Source organism: Lissotriton vulgaris, chromosome 3_2 (genome assembly GCF_964263255.1).
Source record: "Lissotriton vulgaris chromosome 3_2, aLisVul1.2, whole genome shotgun sequence".
NCBI classification, from domain to species: Eukaryota; Metazoa; Chordata; class Amphibia; order Caudata; family Salamandridae; genus Lissotriton; species Lissotriton vulgaris.
This window is the reverse complement of record NC_141690.1, coordinates 273,467,070-273,483,225: the sequence shown is the minus strand read 5'-3', so window position 1 is coordinate 273,483,225 and position 16,156 is coordinate 273,467,070. Positions and strand designations below refer to the sequence as shown.

The 16,156-nt window shown below is 46.8% G+C and overlaps 1 protein-coding gene across 1 annotated transcript in view; it reads right to left on the bottom strand.

Moving 5' to 3' along the window:
- Positions 1-1,048: 1,048 nt before the first annotated feature.
- LOC147725675 (uncharacterized) overlaps positions 1,049-16,156 on the bottom strand; it is a 112,445-nt gene continuing 97,337 nt past the window's right edge. The window contains exon 4 of the mRNA XM_086964570.1: positions 1,049-1,326. The gene's annotated coding sequence lies outside the window, so the exon portion shown is untranslated. The remainder of the gene's footprint in view (positions 1,327-16,156) is intronic.

Here is a 16,156-nt window from a genome sequence, read left to right as displayed (position 1 = left end):
GTTCATGTGCAGGAAAGGACAACGTAGGCACCCTTGCACTACGGTGCAAGAGTGTCTGCTAAAATTAGCACCAGCACACGGGCTGCACTGTATCCTTGTAAATACGGTGCAGCCCTGCGTTTTGGAAGTTGCAGAGTGCAGCGTTAAGCCAAGGTGGCTAACGCCACGCTCTGCCACTTCCTAGTAAATATGCCCCTTTTACCGTATATTTTCAATTTTGTCTACACTTCAGCGGAGTATAAATGAGGGTGCGAGTAATCACCGAGTGCAGTAAACACCCCACCATTCATAACTCCGAACATTTCACAAACTGTGGTTTGTGAGCAATCAGAGATTCCGACCAGTCAGTGCATGATTTCCTCAGTTTGAATTGTGCATGTAAAACTAGCTGAGATTAAATGTGTGGCTCATGATATTGCAGGGTTTAAACTGGCTGTGATCAGAAACAGAGTGCAGACCTCCAGATCCACATGTCCATGGCAGAGACTGTGCCCTAGAATCTTTAGCAGGCATGTGTTATACAGGCCACCAGACATGCTAAGCACAGGGGTAAAATGTGAACAAGCAGTGGTAACTCCAGTAGGTCTGGCTTTAAAGGAATGTTGTTCGGTTATATGAAGCACCACTAGTAAATAGCACGGAGATAGCGATGTATGTGTGTGGAAGCAAAGTCAGTTGCAGTGTCAAGCCAGACCTAAAAATCCATGTAGGTTATTACTGCCCCCTCCCATCCCTGCTGCTGCCAGAGAAAAACAACATCAATTATTTACTTATTCAAGAAACTTTCATAACATTCTAGTGTCATGTTTGTATGCGTTAAAGTTCAAGCTCAGGCAGTGGGATACATAAACAAAATGGTCACAGCTGCTTGGATGACAAGCACTTGTTTGGTGGAAGCACACAACTTCTGCCCAATGAAAACATGTCCTCCTGGTTCACAATATGTGGGTGGAGCCAAAGCCCCTCTCTAGTGATGCGCACATAATTATCTGGTGACAGCTGCACTTTCAAGACAGAACACAAAAAGAAAGAGTCAGAGAGGGCAAAGTTTGACTCTTTAATCACCCTTTATTTGAAACTGTGAGAAAACAATTAAAAAGATTAGGCATAGGTTGTACAGCTGCAGAGTATTGATACATATACAGCGAGCAACAGGACAACATGATCTTTCTCTCAGCAGGTTTGTAAAAATCAGTCATCCAATCAGGAACCAGATGTCTTAGATGGTCTTTAACATATCAGGATAGAGGGGTGTTCAGCGTTGAACTCCCTGAGCCGTGGCTTTCATCCAGACCCTTTAAACATCTGTCTTATTGTTGTGTCATTCTAGTAAAATTAATAAAAGAAACATGTGTAAACAGTAAATTAAGTTAAAGCCCCCCAGTAAGTCAGCAGATACCACAAACCAAAATACAAAAACACATTTCTATATTTCATTTCCCTTCCCAAAGTGAAACATGCAACATGGATAAACTACTCAGCTGCTCCCCTGAGCAGAGCTCTCTGGTTATAAAGACGTCTCACATGGAGTAATAACGAAGAAACATAAGATAAAGTCATTTTGTTGTTAATAAAAGAGTCATCCAGCAAAGAGGAAGAAAAGAGTTCTTTGCTCAGTCCCCCTTCTCTACCAATCACCAAGAAGAGACATGAAGGAATGTTTGCTTGATGACATCACCTGGGAATTTGGGCTGACCTGTATTCACAGGATAGTCCCTTTTAAACAAGGAGCTCTAACCCTGAACAAAGTTTAATCCTTAAAACGAATCCTGAGACACCTAAATAAATAAAGGGGTGACCCAGAGAATGATGTTTCAATGCACCTCAAAACCCTAGCTGATGTTATCATACAAGGAATAGTTTCTTACCTGTAACTCCAGTTTTCTCGAAGGAAATATCCATATATAGACATATGATTAGTCCCGTCCACAAACGGGGACCCCGGAGAACTTTTTCACAATATATCTTCTCAAGTGTAAATGTTTTCCTTTCTTCAGGAAGGCCAGCAGAGTCACTTATGAAAGACAAATAGTATGCATCCCGTAAGACTGGGCTACAATGGCCCAATTCTTCATCTTGTACTTAAAAAAGGGGCCAGGAGAATTATATATGCGTATAATTCCATGATGTTTTAATACAACAGCATGTATCTCTTTCACAAACCCTTTTTAGGTCTCTCACCTGGCGACGAAGCGCGAAGCGCTGTTGCCAGCGCCACTATAGTTGTCGACTCTGCTTAAGGGCCCCAAAAAGTAGACAGGAGATGGACACGCGCAGCATGCTGGAATCGGATCAGGTTGCGCGCGTGAACACATGCTAGCATCAACTGTGGAGGAGATCATGCAGTGTTACTTTCGCTTTCCCTCCTAACCCCTTCCCTCCACGGCCAGTCAACGCGGTGGACGTGCTCGCGAACACTCACTGTTAGCAGCCTAGACAGCAATAAAACTCAAGAGTCCCCTTATATGTAACGGGCCGCCCCTAGAGGAAGGCCGCGGAGCTAGACAGCGCAGACGTTGGTTGTTTACTGTTGAGTGGCTGTCCTGTGAGTCGGCAACTGCTCTTCTGCAGTCCTAACCCGAGTCCCCAGAGCAGGGGGGTATGGGGACTCTCTACATACATGGCATAGTGCGTGGTGCAATGCCAAGGCCACCAAGCGCATGACCAACTGATAGTAGCTCGGTCCGGGCGGGCTGCGTGTGCCTCGCGCATCTACCTATCCATCCTCGCGCGCACTTCCTGCCCGCATTGGTAGTGCAGGAGCCTTCCTCAGACGCCACGCGACAGCCGCCCCTGCGGACGCGGCAGCGGGGGGAGGAAGCAAACCAGGGACAGGGCCCGCCTTCCCAGGCACTGTGCGCGCCGCATATGCCATTCCCCGGACAGTAGCAGCACCTTGAGCCTGGAGACCCGCCCTCTAGTCTTGAGCCCAGTTGCGCATATCCGGCACTGGGCACCAACTGCCACGTCTTGGAAGTGGGGAGCGCAAACCAAGCCACAGAGTCACCCAGAGTCTTGCCTTCGGTCCCCTCAGGCTCAAGGCATCCATGGCGAGACAGGTGCCGAGGGCCTCATCGTGTGACCGGGCCTGCTGCCCCGTCGAGCCTGATGAGGAAAGCAAACAAATTATTTCAGGCTGGGCCTCAGTTGTCTACAAATGACAACGTAAATAGTAAATCATCAATGCAATCTCTGATGCACGAGCATAAAAAGAACGCACTGAAACAGCGAGGAGCTTGAACGAAATTAGGAAGTAAACACCGAATTCTAAGGCAGCCTTTTTCTTTTCCGAGTTTTATATAGCGCGAACTCGACCCGAAGGGATCAGAGCGCGTTAGTGACCACCAGATGCAAGGGGAGATGAAGTGATTTGCCACAGGATGTGGAGCGTCCCTGCTGGAACTCCAAACCCGCTCTCTAGCTTCGAGGTCGACCTCTCTAGAAGTTAGGCCACACCCTCTCCCCATCATAAAACTCGAATGTCTTTGTAGACAGTGATTACCCTGTAAATCTAGGGAGACCGTTCAGCATGTTGAGAGCCTGCTGTCAGAATTTGGGTGTAAAGTCGACTGGGTCGTTCATTTTTCCGTCTTCAGTTAAATGGGTTTCTATTTCGATCGGGTAATAACTGTACACACAAATTGTCTATCAAAGCGCTTTGGTTAAAAACGATATATAAATTATAGAACGAATAAAGATGCATTCAGAGCTTGTTGTACCACGATGAATACTATACAGAATCTCATGTCACAAATACTTTGGATTTATCTCGAAAGGGTGTTATTGGCAGGGCCCTGGGTTTTTTGGCAAGTAACATTAGGAGGTCATTCTAAACTAACAATTTGCATCCGAGTTTCTCGGTACTGGCCCAGTTTCTAAATGAATGTTGACTTAGCACCTCCCCACCCACCACCTGTTTGACAACTTGGCTCTTACAATCATTAGGTCATTACCATCACTGTGTTTGTTGTTCTGACACAAGTCAAAAAAGTAAATTCCCTTTGGGCAAGTGAACATTAATACAAAGGTACTTGTTGTTCTGACAACTAAGCACTCACTGTCAGAGTGGATGATATATAATAATTGTAATATTCGCCTGCGAGCCCCTTTCCACAAGAACAATCTGACGGCCACTGATCGCTGAAATATTACAAAAAAACACCTGTTGTGGAGTGATATCTCGCTCTGGGGCCACAAAGGCTACCAGCATTGAAGAGGCAGACACAAGTCCTTCACTTTACACATGGAAGGCTGTTTCATTGAAGTAGCTGCCAGAATGTAACGCATGCGCCGTCAGGGCTTTAAGGGGGCCAGGTCTGAGCACCAGCAGTTTTTAGGTGTCGCCTGGTGACGTGTAGTGGGAGACCAGCTTGAAGCCTGTGGTGCGCATCCGCCGTTTCCCCACGGCCAGCCTCTAGCGCTGGGTGGAGCACAGAGGCGCTTTATGACGAGGCTCATCCGTGTGGGTTCTCTCAACACACAGACATAGGCACTCGCTCCCTCCGGCTGGTTCCTCCTCCCACCTCAGCTCCTCCTTCAGCAGAAGCAGGAACCAGGGGCTGGGCCGGGCTTCACTGCAGACTACAGCGCCTCTCCTTCTGTTAGGCTCGACCCGGAGCTGGGAGCACTGACTGCCAAGGAGCCCTTGTTTGATAGAGCATAGAGATAAAGGAGAGCAGGGCTGGGTAGCCCCATAGGCTGTCATTATATGAGTTACAAATAGAGGCTGCGCCTTACAGAACCCAAAGACCATCGTGGAGACGTGTGGCTCACCGGTTAGAGGAGGCAGTCCCTGATGCAGAGGTCAGACCCGGGACCAGGGTTCAATCCCCGATGCGGCAGGGCCTGAGCTCAAAAATGTCCACAGACTCGATAATTCTTGCCTCGGTGCCTACTCGAATGGTGGGTTCACACTCTGCAACTCTGGGCAGTAGCTTGCTTAATCTCCACTATGGCCCCACCGCGATGGGATGCCTGGTCTTCACCTTGGGGATGCCCAGTACAGGTTATCTTGCAGGGAAAGCCAGGACGGGTTCCCAAAGCAAGCGCCTTGAGACCTTATGGTGAAAGGCGCTATATAAGAATTTATGATTTACGATTGATTTTTCACTAGTATCCCATCATGCTCAGCAGGTGGCAGTTTTCCAGTTCTTTTTGAAGGCGGTGCGTGAAGATATTTAGGTCCCATGGTAACCTCTGTCTACTCCATAAGGGAGGAGGGAGTGTTGCTTATGACTAGTATGGAAATTCCTGTATGAGAGAGCTGGAGTTCCCGGTACAACATTATTCCTTCTCTGGTCGGAGATTTCCTTTTATAGTCATAAGCACTGAATAGAGTAGCAAGCCCATCCCTACAGATCGCGGTGGATGTTGTGAATCCCACAAATATGAAAACCAATGCAAAATGCATATGTACAACTACATCTGACTGCATGTTCACTGTTGTGGATCAACACTCTGACAGAAGCAATATGGACGGAACCGAACCTAGATCTGGTTTCAGGAGCTTGCAAACCCCTCTGCCCTCCCTGCATCATGAGGAAGGAAGGTTTCCACATAACTAGGATAGTCAACCTACGGGTTTGTGGTGGAGAATATGTGCTTCAGCTGCAAAAAACATATTTTACTTTGCCGTCCTTTCTGAGGCCACTCTGTTGAGATTACCTTTATAGAAGGAACCCACTAGACAACGCTATCGGGGTCTATTCTCTGTGCCGCCACCCCTTCCTCTTCCTTCTCAAACTTGCATAAGCTCTCTCCTCTGTTCCATTGCCCACTGTGCTGTACCCCTTACTGCACAGCGCCTCAATGCTTTGTAGCTACGTTCATGCTTTACAAATCCACGAACTGCAAGATGGAGCATGCTGCAGAGATGGCTCCTGTGGTGAGACTCACTGCTGAGAGACAACAGGTGAGATTAACACCCACAATAAGACTCACCACCCACAGGCAACAATTGAGGTTGACACCCACATAGGACTCACCGCCCACAGGCAACAGCTGAGACCGACACAGACAATAGGACTCCCCCACCCACAGGCAACAGATGAGATGGACACCCACAATAGGACTCACCGCCCACAGGCAACAGGTGAGATCAACACCCACAGTAAGACTCACCACCCACAGGCAACAATTAAGGTTGACACCCACATAGGACTCACCGCCCACAGGCAACAGCTGAGACCGACACCTACAATAGGACTCACCACCCACAGGCAACAGATGAGATAGACACCCACAATAGGACTCACCGCCCACGGGCAACAGGTGAGATCAACACCCACAATACGACTCACCACCCTTAGGCAACAATTGAGGTTGACACCCACATAAGACTCACCGCCCACAGGCAACAGCTGAGACCGACACCTACAATAGGACTCACCGCCCACAGGAAACAGATGAGATAGACACCCACAATAGGAATCACCGCCCATAGGCAACAGCTGAGACCGACACCTACAATGGGACTCACTGCCCACAGGAAACAGATGAGATAGACACTCACAATAGGACTCACCGCCCATAGGCAACAGCTGAGACCGACACCCACAATAAGACTCACCACCCACAGGCAACAATTGAGGTTGACACCCTCATAGAACTCACCGCCCACAGGCAACAGCTGAGACCGACACCTACAATAGGACTCACCGCCCACAGGCAACAGATGAGATAGACACACACAAAAGGACTCACCGCCCACAGGCAACAGGTGAGATCAACACCCACAATAAGACTCACCACCCACAGGCAACAATTAAGGTTGACACCCTCATAGGACTCACCGCCCACAGGCAACAGCTGAGACCAACACCTACAATAGGACACGCCGCCCAAAGGAAACAGATGAGATAGGCACCCACAATAGGACTCACCGCCCATAGGCAACAGCTGAGACTGACACCTACAATAGGACTCACCGCCCACAGGAAACAGATGAGATAGACACCCACAATAGGACTCACCGCCCATAGGCAACAGCTGAGACCGACACACACATAAGACTCACCACCCACAGGCAACAATGGAGGTTGACACCCACATAGGACTCACCGCCCACAGGCAACAGCTGAGACCGACACCTACAATAGGACTCACCGCCCACAGGACACAGATGAGATAGACACCCACAATAGGAGTCACCGCCCACAGGCAACAGGTGAGATCAACACCCAGAATAAGACTCACCACCCACAGGCAACAATTGAGGTTGACACTCACATAGGACTAACCGCCCACAGGCAACAGGTGAGATCAACACCCACAATAAGACTCACCACTCACAGGCAACAATTGAGGTTGAGACCCACATAGGACTCACCGCCCACAGGCAACAGCTGAGACCGGCACCTACAATAGGACTCACCGCCCACAGGAAACAGATGAGATAGACACACACAATAGGACTCACCACCCATAGGCAACAGCTGAGACCGACACCCACACTATGACTCACCATCCACAGCAAGCCCATCCCTACAGATCGCGGTGGATGTTGTGAATCCCACCACCATCTCAGGCACCAACTGAGATCGACACCCACAATAAGACTTACCGCCCACAGGCAACAACAGAGATGGACACCCAAAATAGGATTCACCGCCCACAGGCAAAAACGGAGACGGACACCCACAATAAGACTCACTGCCCATGGACAACAGGTGAGATTAACACCCACAATAGGACACACTGCCCACTGGCAACAACTGAGATCAACACCCACAATAGGACTCACCGCCTACCAGCAACAACTGAGATCAATACCCAGAATAGGACTCACCACCTACCAACAACAACTGAGATAGACACCCACAATAGGACTCACCACCCATCGGCAACAACTGAGATCAACACCCAAAATAGGACTCACCACCCACAGGCAACAGCTGAGATCGACACCCAAAATAGGACTCACCGCCCACAGGCACCAAATGAGATCAACACCCAAAATAGGACTCACCGCCCACGGGCACCAAATGAGATCAACACCCACAATTAGAATCACAGTAATCTGGGGAGGAGATTTCAACCTTCACCTGTGCAATAGAAGTGACACCCCCTATCTGCGGGATTACAGATGAAGAAGGAAACTGTCTAACCCACTTTAACCACACCACAGAGGGCAACAACATACAGGCCACGATGACTGGGTTAGATATAGGGTTCGCCAACATGATAAAAACGCCCAAAACCAAATTTATTCCAACTTTTCATGGCAGAGGCTTCGAAACCTTAATAGACTATATTTTAGTATCTACAAATAAAGCAGAAAACATCAAGACTTTTGAAGTGCTCGACAACGCACTTAGCGATCACTCACCTATTAGAATGGCGTTTCAGGAGCCTAAACATCATAATAATCGAGACAGGGCGCACCCTAGCTTGCTACATCAGCAAGTACTAACACTGGACAGAACAAATGGCTATACCTTAAAGTGGGGCAAAATAGATCAGGAAACAATAAACACAAGAATAATCAAAACTTGTAGAAATGAAATAGATAGATGTTTAGATCCTCTTACAACTTCAACTGAAATCCTGATTAACTATACTGATATTGTGGAAAACATAAGAAAAGAACTAACTAAGCCCTTTACCCAAAACAGGACTACAAGAAAGGGTTGGTTCTCAACAGAATGTACTAAAGCCTATTCCAACTTAAAGAAGGCCCTAGCTAAAAAACCAAGAGACAGAGAAGAAGTGACCAAGTTAAGGAAGGCTTATACTCTTGCAACTCGTAAAAGAAAAAAGGAATTGCAAGCAAAGCTATGGACTGAACTACAGAAAAGCAGTGCTCAAAAAGATAGTGCCGCTTTCTGGCAGATAGTAAAATCTCCCTACCTAACAGAAAAGAATGATGATGCCCCCTCATTAGATGTCGCCATAAACGCAGGGGACTGGGTGCAACATTTCTCAGGGGCTTTCGGCGAGGAGAAACTCGTACATTCAGATCACCCGGATCCTCTTTTACCGGTGAAATATCCATTAGCCATCCATTTCACAATGAACGAAATAATGAAGGCCATAAAAACTGCAAAAACTGGAATAGCTTCTGGCCCAGACTCGATCCCTATGGACTTTTACAAATACACACCTGACCTTTGGGGCCCACTGCTCACTAAAGTATTAAATGCGGCGAAGGAGATCGGTCTCCCTGAATCCTGGTCCACTTCGATACTCGTCCCTATCTTTAAGAAGGGTAACAGAGATAGTCCCTCCTGTTATCGCCCCATTTCCCTCCTGGACTAAATCGGAAAAATGGCAGGTCGAATACTTCTTGATCGTCTTCAGGAGTGGTCGACAGAACACGGGAAAATTTCAGATCTACAGTATGGGTTCAGGACGGGACTGAGCACAGTCGACCAGGTCCTAAACTTAACATTATTGGCCGGAAAGTATGTAGACGCAAAAAGATCTTCCCTACACATGGTTTATGTCGACCTCACATCAGCGTTCGACTGCGTTGAACATTCAAAACTATGGTCAATAATGCTGCAAATGGGGATTGACGCACCAATAGTTGATTTTCTCCGTGAACTATACACCGGAGCCACAGGAAGGGTGAGATTTGGGACTGGTGGCCAATTAACTGACAGTTTCTCAATACAGAAGGGGGTCAGACAGGGCTGCGTGCTGGCCCCTTTCCTATTCACGCTCTACACCAACGGACTAGAGGATGCAATGGTAAAGGGCGTAAAAGATTTTCCAGCAGCCGGTCGTCGGCAAATTCCAGCACTATTATATGCCGACGACGCGGTAATCCTCGCCCGAACCCGTCCAGCTCCAACGGGCAATGAACAACTATTGCTCCTTCATGACCAGCCTGAGCCTAAAAGTCAACATAAAGAAAACTTACGTGATGCACGCTGGCACAAGGGGGAAAAAACCTATAAAAATTTACGTGGACAATTTACCCCTTGAAAGAACGGCCACGTATCCTTACTTAGGTACCACCATTGATGAGTCTTTCAAATGGAAGAAAGCCATTAATTCGCGTAAATTGGCCTTTATAAGAACTGTTGGCGCATTAAAGGCCTCCTCTCTCCGGCTCGGTAAAAGACCTCCGGCCGAGATGGTCAAAATATACAATGCCAAATGCCTCAGTACAGCAACTTTTGGCGCTGGGGTTTGGGGAGGGGCAAATGTAGACCAGCTCCAAAAAGTTGAAAACTCTTTCCTAAGATTTCTACTAGCCGTACCGAAAAGTACTACCACATATGGGTGTCATCTCGAACTCGGTGTGGATTACATCTCTGACATTATCAAAATCCAACCGATTATGCTGTGGCGTAGAATCTGGGCAACGGACCAATGTCAGCTTACAAGAACAATAGTATTGGACTGTATGAAACTCGAAAATACAAAAAAGATCAGCTGGTTGGTCTATGTAAAAACATTCCTTACAGACATTGGACACGTAAGATTCTTCGATGATCCTCCATCGATAACAGACATATCAAAGAAAGAACTAAAATCACTCTGTCTGTCACATCTATCTCAACTGCGGATGCTGAGTGAAATAGGGAAGCCTTCAGTTCAGCAATGTCTATTAATCCAATCTGTCCCCGCTATGCAACCATATCTTCAGTATAATTTAACTCAATATGGAAGATACCTTCTCACATGTTTCATGGCAAAATCTATCGCCCAGTTTCTCAAATTGTGTGTCAGGCACCGAACGAACCTTCGAACAGTGACTGAATACTACTTTTAAAAATAAGACAGACTGATGAAAAATCTTTTCATCGAAATAGAAAAAATGTGTGTGAATTTTTAATTTAACTTCTAAATATGTTTTCTATGTACTTTTATGGCTTTCAAAAAATGGAAACCGAATAAAGATGTTTTGATTTGATTTGAATCACCGCCCACAGGCAATAACTGAGACGGACACCTACAATAAGATTCACCGCCCACAGACAACAGCTCTTAATATGAAACCAGTACAGATCTGTGAGGGCCTGTAAAGCCGACTCATGCCTGGGAATCCCTAGCAGTTGTCAGGCTGCCACATTCTGCTGGATCTGCACTTTGTTTAGAATGCTTTTCTGCACATTGGTGTAGAGTGCATTGCAATAATCCAATTTGGTAAGGACAAGGGCAGTGACAACTGTCTTCTGCTGCTCCTTGGGAATAAATAGAAGTATTTTTCTGAGCATCTTCAGGACATAAACAGCAGATGATGTCACAGTGGTAACTTGACTTTTAAAGGTCAACTTGTTGTGGAAAAGAATCCCTACATTCCTCACTTTCTTGACCAGTGTTGGCAGCATTCTCATTTCTTGAGGCCACTAGCTGGGGGACCACAAGGAGGTGTTATTGCCAAACAGATGTACCTCAGTTTTTCCCGAGCTTAATTTTGTTGCTGTTTGCTGGAACTGGCGCTTTCTGGGTGGCTGAAGGGATACTCCCAGCGAGGCAGAACCTACGGCTCAGATTACACTTGCTGTAGAACCTGTGCTCATCCTTGGGTAGCGTGGCATTGAGCAGTCAGGCTTATCTTGGAGGCAATGTGTAAATCAAAGGCACAATACTCACTCGCGATGAATACACTGAGCTTCACAAAAGAGTCTTCATACCCGATGTATGTAAACAACATTTGCATTCAACACACACATTTAATTACTATCACATAAACATCAGGTACTTTTGGGCATAAAACACATTCGGAAATATTATTAGCAGTACTAGGCCCACTTGCATTGTTATGAAATCAATAGTATTCACATTGTGGACAATCCCTAATCCACTGCCTTATCCACAGAGGGAGAGAGCACACTCATGAGGTGCGGTGCGACACGCTGTCCACCCCGGGCCTACCCTAGCAATCCTTATAATAAAGTCCCACATAGTTCAGGGGAATATGTGATGTTACTTCGCATTCCGTGCGAATACCATTAGTGCACGATTTTTACATCGCAGATGACGTTACTATGCATTTTTCTACTTCGTATTCTTTTAATTAGCATCTTTGTAGTATATTCGTAATAATGATATTACTTCACAATAACTTACATAAACAGGAAGCTGACGTTTCTTTCCCTTTCCACTTAAACAAAGCTGATTGCCTCAAGTTCCTGAACATCAGGTGCAGTTTTTTTTGTTTTTTGTTTTTGGGGGGAGACCCCTCCAATCCTCCTTTTTAATCCCACACCTTCTTTTTGTTTTCTTGAAGGGAGACACCCAAACCCCTTTTTTCTTTTTTGCATTGTAGCCATGCATGCTTCTAATAATAGCATACGCGTCTTACAAGCTATGGTGTTGGTTAATTTCGTGGTGCTATGTGGTTGAACATAAATGCCTTCTTCAAATAGGAACATATGTTTAAACAAAGTGGGTAACCCTAACTTTCACACAAATGGATTGTTAAGGCATGCTTATTAATGGTTTCTACGTTTAAAAAAATGCATACTAACGGTACTGCGTAGTAATAGCATGCGTTCTAAAAGCATGCTAAGTAAAGGTTACTACAAAGAAAAAAATGTGTAGAAACGGTAGTTCGTATAAATCACCGTGAAGTAATGGTAGTTTACCAGTTCAGGGTCCACCACCCGTCATAAAGATATAAAAAATCTGTACATACGAGAAACTAGAACACTTTTTAACATAACGATGGGCCGGAGCCAAGCAGGTACACCCAATGTCAAACGTATTGTGATTTTGGCATGACTGGCCAGTGTTTTGAATTACAGACGGTCCGCAGACTATCATTCCCACTCACACACACACATGCACTCTACACCACTACACGGTGTGACAGGTCCACTCTGCACGGAACACTCTAGCACACATACGCACTCAGCACTCTAATGCGGTGCAACTGGTACCCAGCAGATCAATGAATGACACCCTGCAGGCTCTGTGGTCCACGCCTCTCTCCACCCTCTAGTTAACCCCGATTTTCCTATACCCCGGATGGAAAATACCAGCCCTTCCTCACATACTGGGCCGCACACAGCCAAAGTCACACTTAGGTCCTCAGGAAATAAGTCTGGATATGTATCAAGTTTTAAATATAAGGTAGATGTAAACAAGGGGAGTTTAGCAGCCACTCCCGAAAAGTTTGCCCACAGGTCTCAAAACACAATGGAGTGACGCAGTCTATTGACCCGCTTCTGACTGTCACCGAATTGTTCCTTCAACCCAGTCAATCACTCTCATTACTACCTGGCACCAAGATGTCTTTGTGAGGGGCCAGGTGTGGAGAGGGCAGTTGGTCCTCCGCAATGAGGGTCAAAAGGGAACAACCAATGAATGGGGAGTAACATAGAGGACCCTCTCAATGGGAGGAGACGCATGACCCATACACATTGATTAATGTAATTCCCAGGCAATCCGGGCACATCGTCACATGTGTGTTGGTACGGGTTGCAAACTCCATACCTCACTAGAAATGAGGCACAGCGTCTGGTTTACAATGATACAGGTTGCACCAGATCATCCCAGCCACACACACAGGCGCAAGTTCAGCAGAGACACATGAGGTAGAATGAGGCACTTCTACAGGTACACCACCACCTCCGAGGGTTGGTTGCACCCTGTGAATCGGAGACCACAAGCAATGAGAATGCAGTCAGCATGACGCATGATAGAGATGTGACACAATTGGCGAAATGGGCTACGCAGGGTCCTGCAACCAGTCAATATGGTCACCACCAACTAGACACTTATGTCAGGGTCCCTGTGGTACAAGAACCAAGAAGCATATTATCAAGGACGGGCGTTACATTATCGCCGCTTTTATGTGAAGACATCTAACATGGGCTTTGATTGGAATTCCATAGAGCATATTATCAAGCCCTTTATTGTCAAGGCGGCGGGGATCGGGGGCACCGCCCTGGTGTGGTTATCCTCCTTCCTGAGGGACCGCACCCAGGCTGTTCGCCTGGGTGATTTTTCTGCGGACTTCCAGAAAGTCCAGTGCGGGGTCCCCCAAGGTTCCTCCCTTTCACCCCTTTTGTTTAATCTTTATATTGCCCCTCTTATTTTTTCATTACAGCAAATGGAGGTCGGCGTATACAATTATGCGGATGACCTCCAACTTGTTTTCAATCTGTCTTCTTCCCCTGCTTCCATCTTAAATTTCCAGTCTATTATGATTTTTATCCGGGACTGGATGAACCTCAACTATTTGAAACTCAACCCGGACAAGACCGAGCTGGTGTTGACGGGTGGTTCATCCAGTCCCTGGTCCTCACTTTTTTGGCCCCCTTCCCTTGGTCCTCCCCCGGTCCCTTCTACCTCAGTTAAAACATTAGGTATTAAACTTAATTCTCAGCTCACTCTTCACTCCCAGGTCAGCTCCGTGGTGCCCTCCTCTTTTCTCTCACTACGCACTATACGCAAGGTATCCCGCTTCTTTTCCTTTGATGCCTTGAAATTGATCATCTTGGCGATGGTTATCTCCCGCCTGGATTATGGTAACGCTCTATATGCAGGTATACCTGCATATAGCTTAAGGCGTTTGCAGTTGATCCAGAACCAGGCGGCACGGCTGGTGTTCAATCTCCCAAAATCCCATCACATTACACCCCTTCTCAAATCCCTTCACTGGCTCCCTGTTCGTGAACGCGTCCAGTTTAAGCTTGCTTCCATCATCTGTCAAGCACGACTGGGCATGGCTCCGGCTTTCATTACATCAGAGATCGTTCCCTATGTTCCCACTAGGGAACTACATTCATCTACACAATCCCTCCTGACAGTCTCTCGCTTCCGGAGGAAGAAATGGGGAGGATCGAAGTTCGCGACCCTTGCACCAGTTCTATGGAATTCCATGCCTTTAGAGCTTAGATCCATACCTTTTTACCCTCAATTCCGAAAAAAGCTCAAAACCTATCTATTTGCTAAATCTTTTAACTAGATCTCTTGCTGTTCTTGTTTTCCTATTTATCTAACTTCTGTTACTCCCACCCAAGGGGTTTGTCTGTTGCAGCGCCATGAAACCGCTGGTGAAAGTGCGCTTTATAAATATTTTTAAACTCAAACTCAAACTCAAACTAAACCCTTTATCGCTGCTTTATCGGCAGTTTCCTGCTGATAAAAGCAGCTTTAATGTAACGCCCTTTCTTGATAATATGCCCCCAAATGCCTTACATGCGGGCAAGATTTCTGGGGCTCTGTAACTAAACAATCCAGTCTCCAGGCACAAGTCTTAGGGCCAGATGTAGGTCGCCCAATACCGGTCGGTAATGGCCGAAATTACAGAATTTCGGCCGTTACCGACCGGTATTAGGCTACTGAGATGTAGGTGGCCTAAATTGCAAAATCGATAATTTACCGATTTGGTATTTTAAGGAATCGGTAAATTACCAAATTTGCAATGTAGGGAGCACTCAAATGAGTGCTTTTCCCATTTTAGGATTTGTTATTAACCACCAACTATAAGTTGGTGGTAAATAACGAATACCTTAGAAAATGCAAATCTGTGCATTTTCGCTTATTATACCAGGGACCGTCTATGGAAGGCCGGTTTGATTGCCTCCCCTGAGTGCTTGCGGTGCGAGCGTGCTGTGGGTACATTTATACATACGGTATGGTCCTGCGAGAAACTGTCGAGGTTTTGGATGGGTATGTGGAATTGCTTGTCGGAGGTGCTGGGCTGGGACCTCCCCCGCTCGCCGCAGCTTGGCCTCTTACATGTTATGGAACAGGTTGGGGGAAATATATATAAACGCCATCTATTAGTCCTTGGTCTCACAGTGGCCAAAAGGGATATAGCCAGAGCCTGGAAGGATCCCAGGGCCACCTTACTGGAAGTCTGGAAGAGGGGTCTGGACTTTTGCATGGGGCTGGAGCGCCCGGTGTTCGAGGTCAGGGGCTGCCCCCAGAAACACTTCAAGATATGGCAGCGGTGGGCGGAATATAGAGGGTTGTGGCTGGAGCCGCCTGCGCAGCAGGACGCTGATATTGATCTACTGCTCGTTGAACCTGGGCGATAGAGGTACACACTGCTTGCGACAAGACTACTGTTCTCTTTTGACTGTGCAGACATTGTGCGGGGAGGGGGGCGGGATCCGGGGAGGAGGGTTGGGAGAGGGTAGTTGGGTGGGGCTTCTTTATGTCTATAATGTTGATTGAATCATTTATGTGCAATGACTTGATTCCTGCTCACTAGTCCTCCGATTTATTGGGGGACAGTGTCCCTTGTATC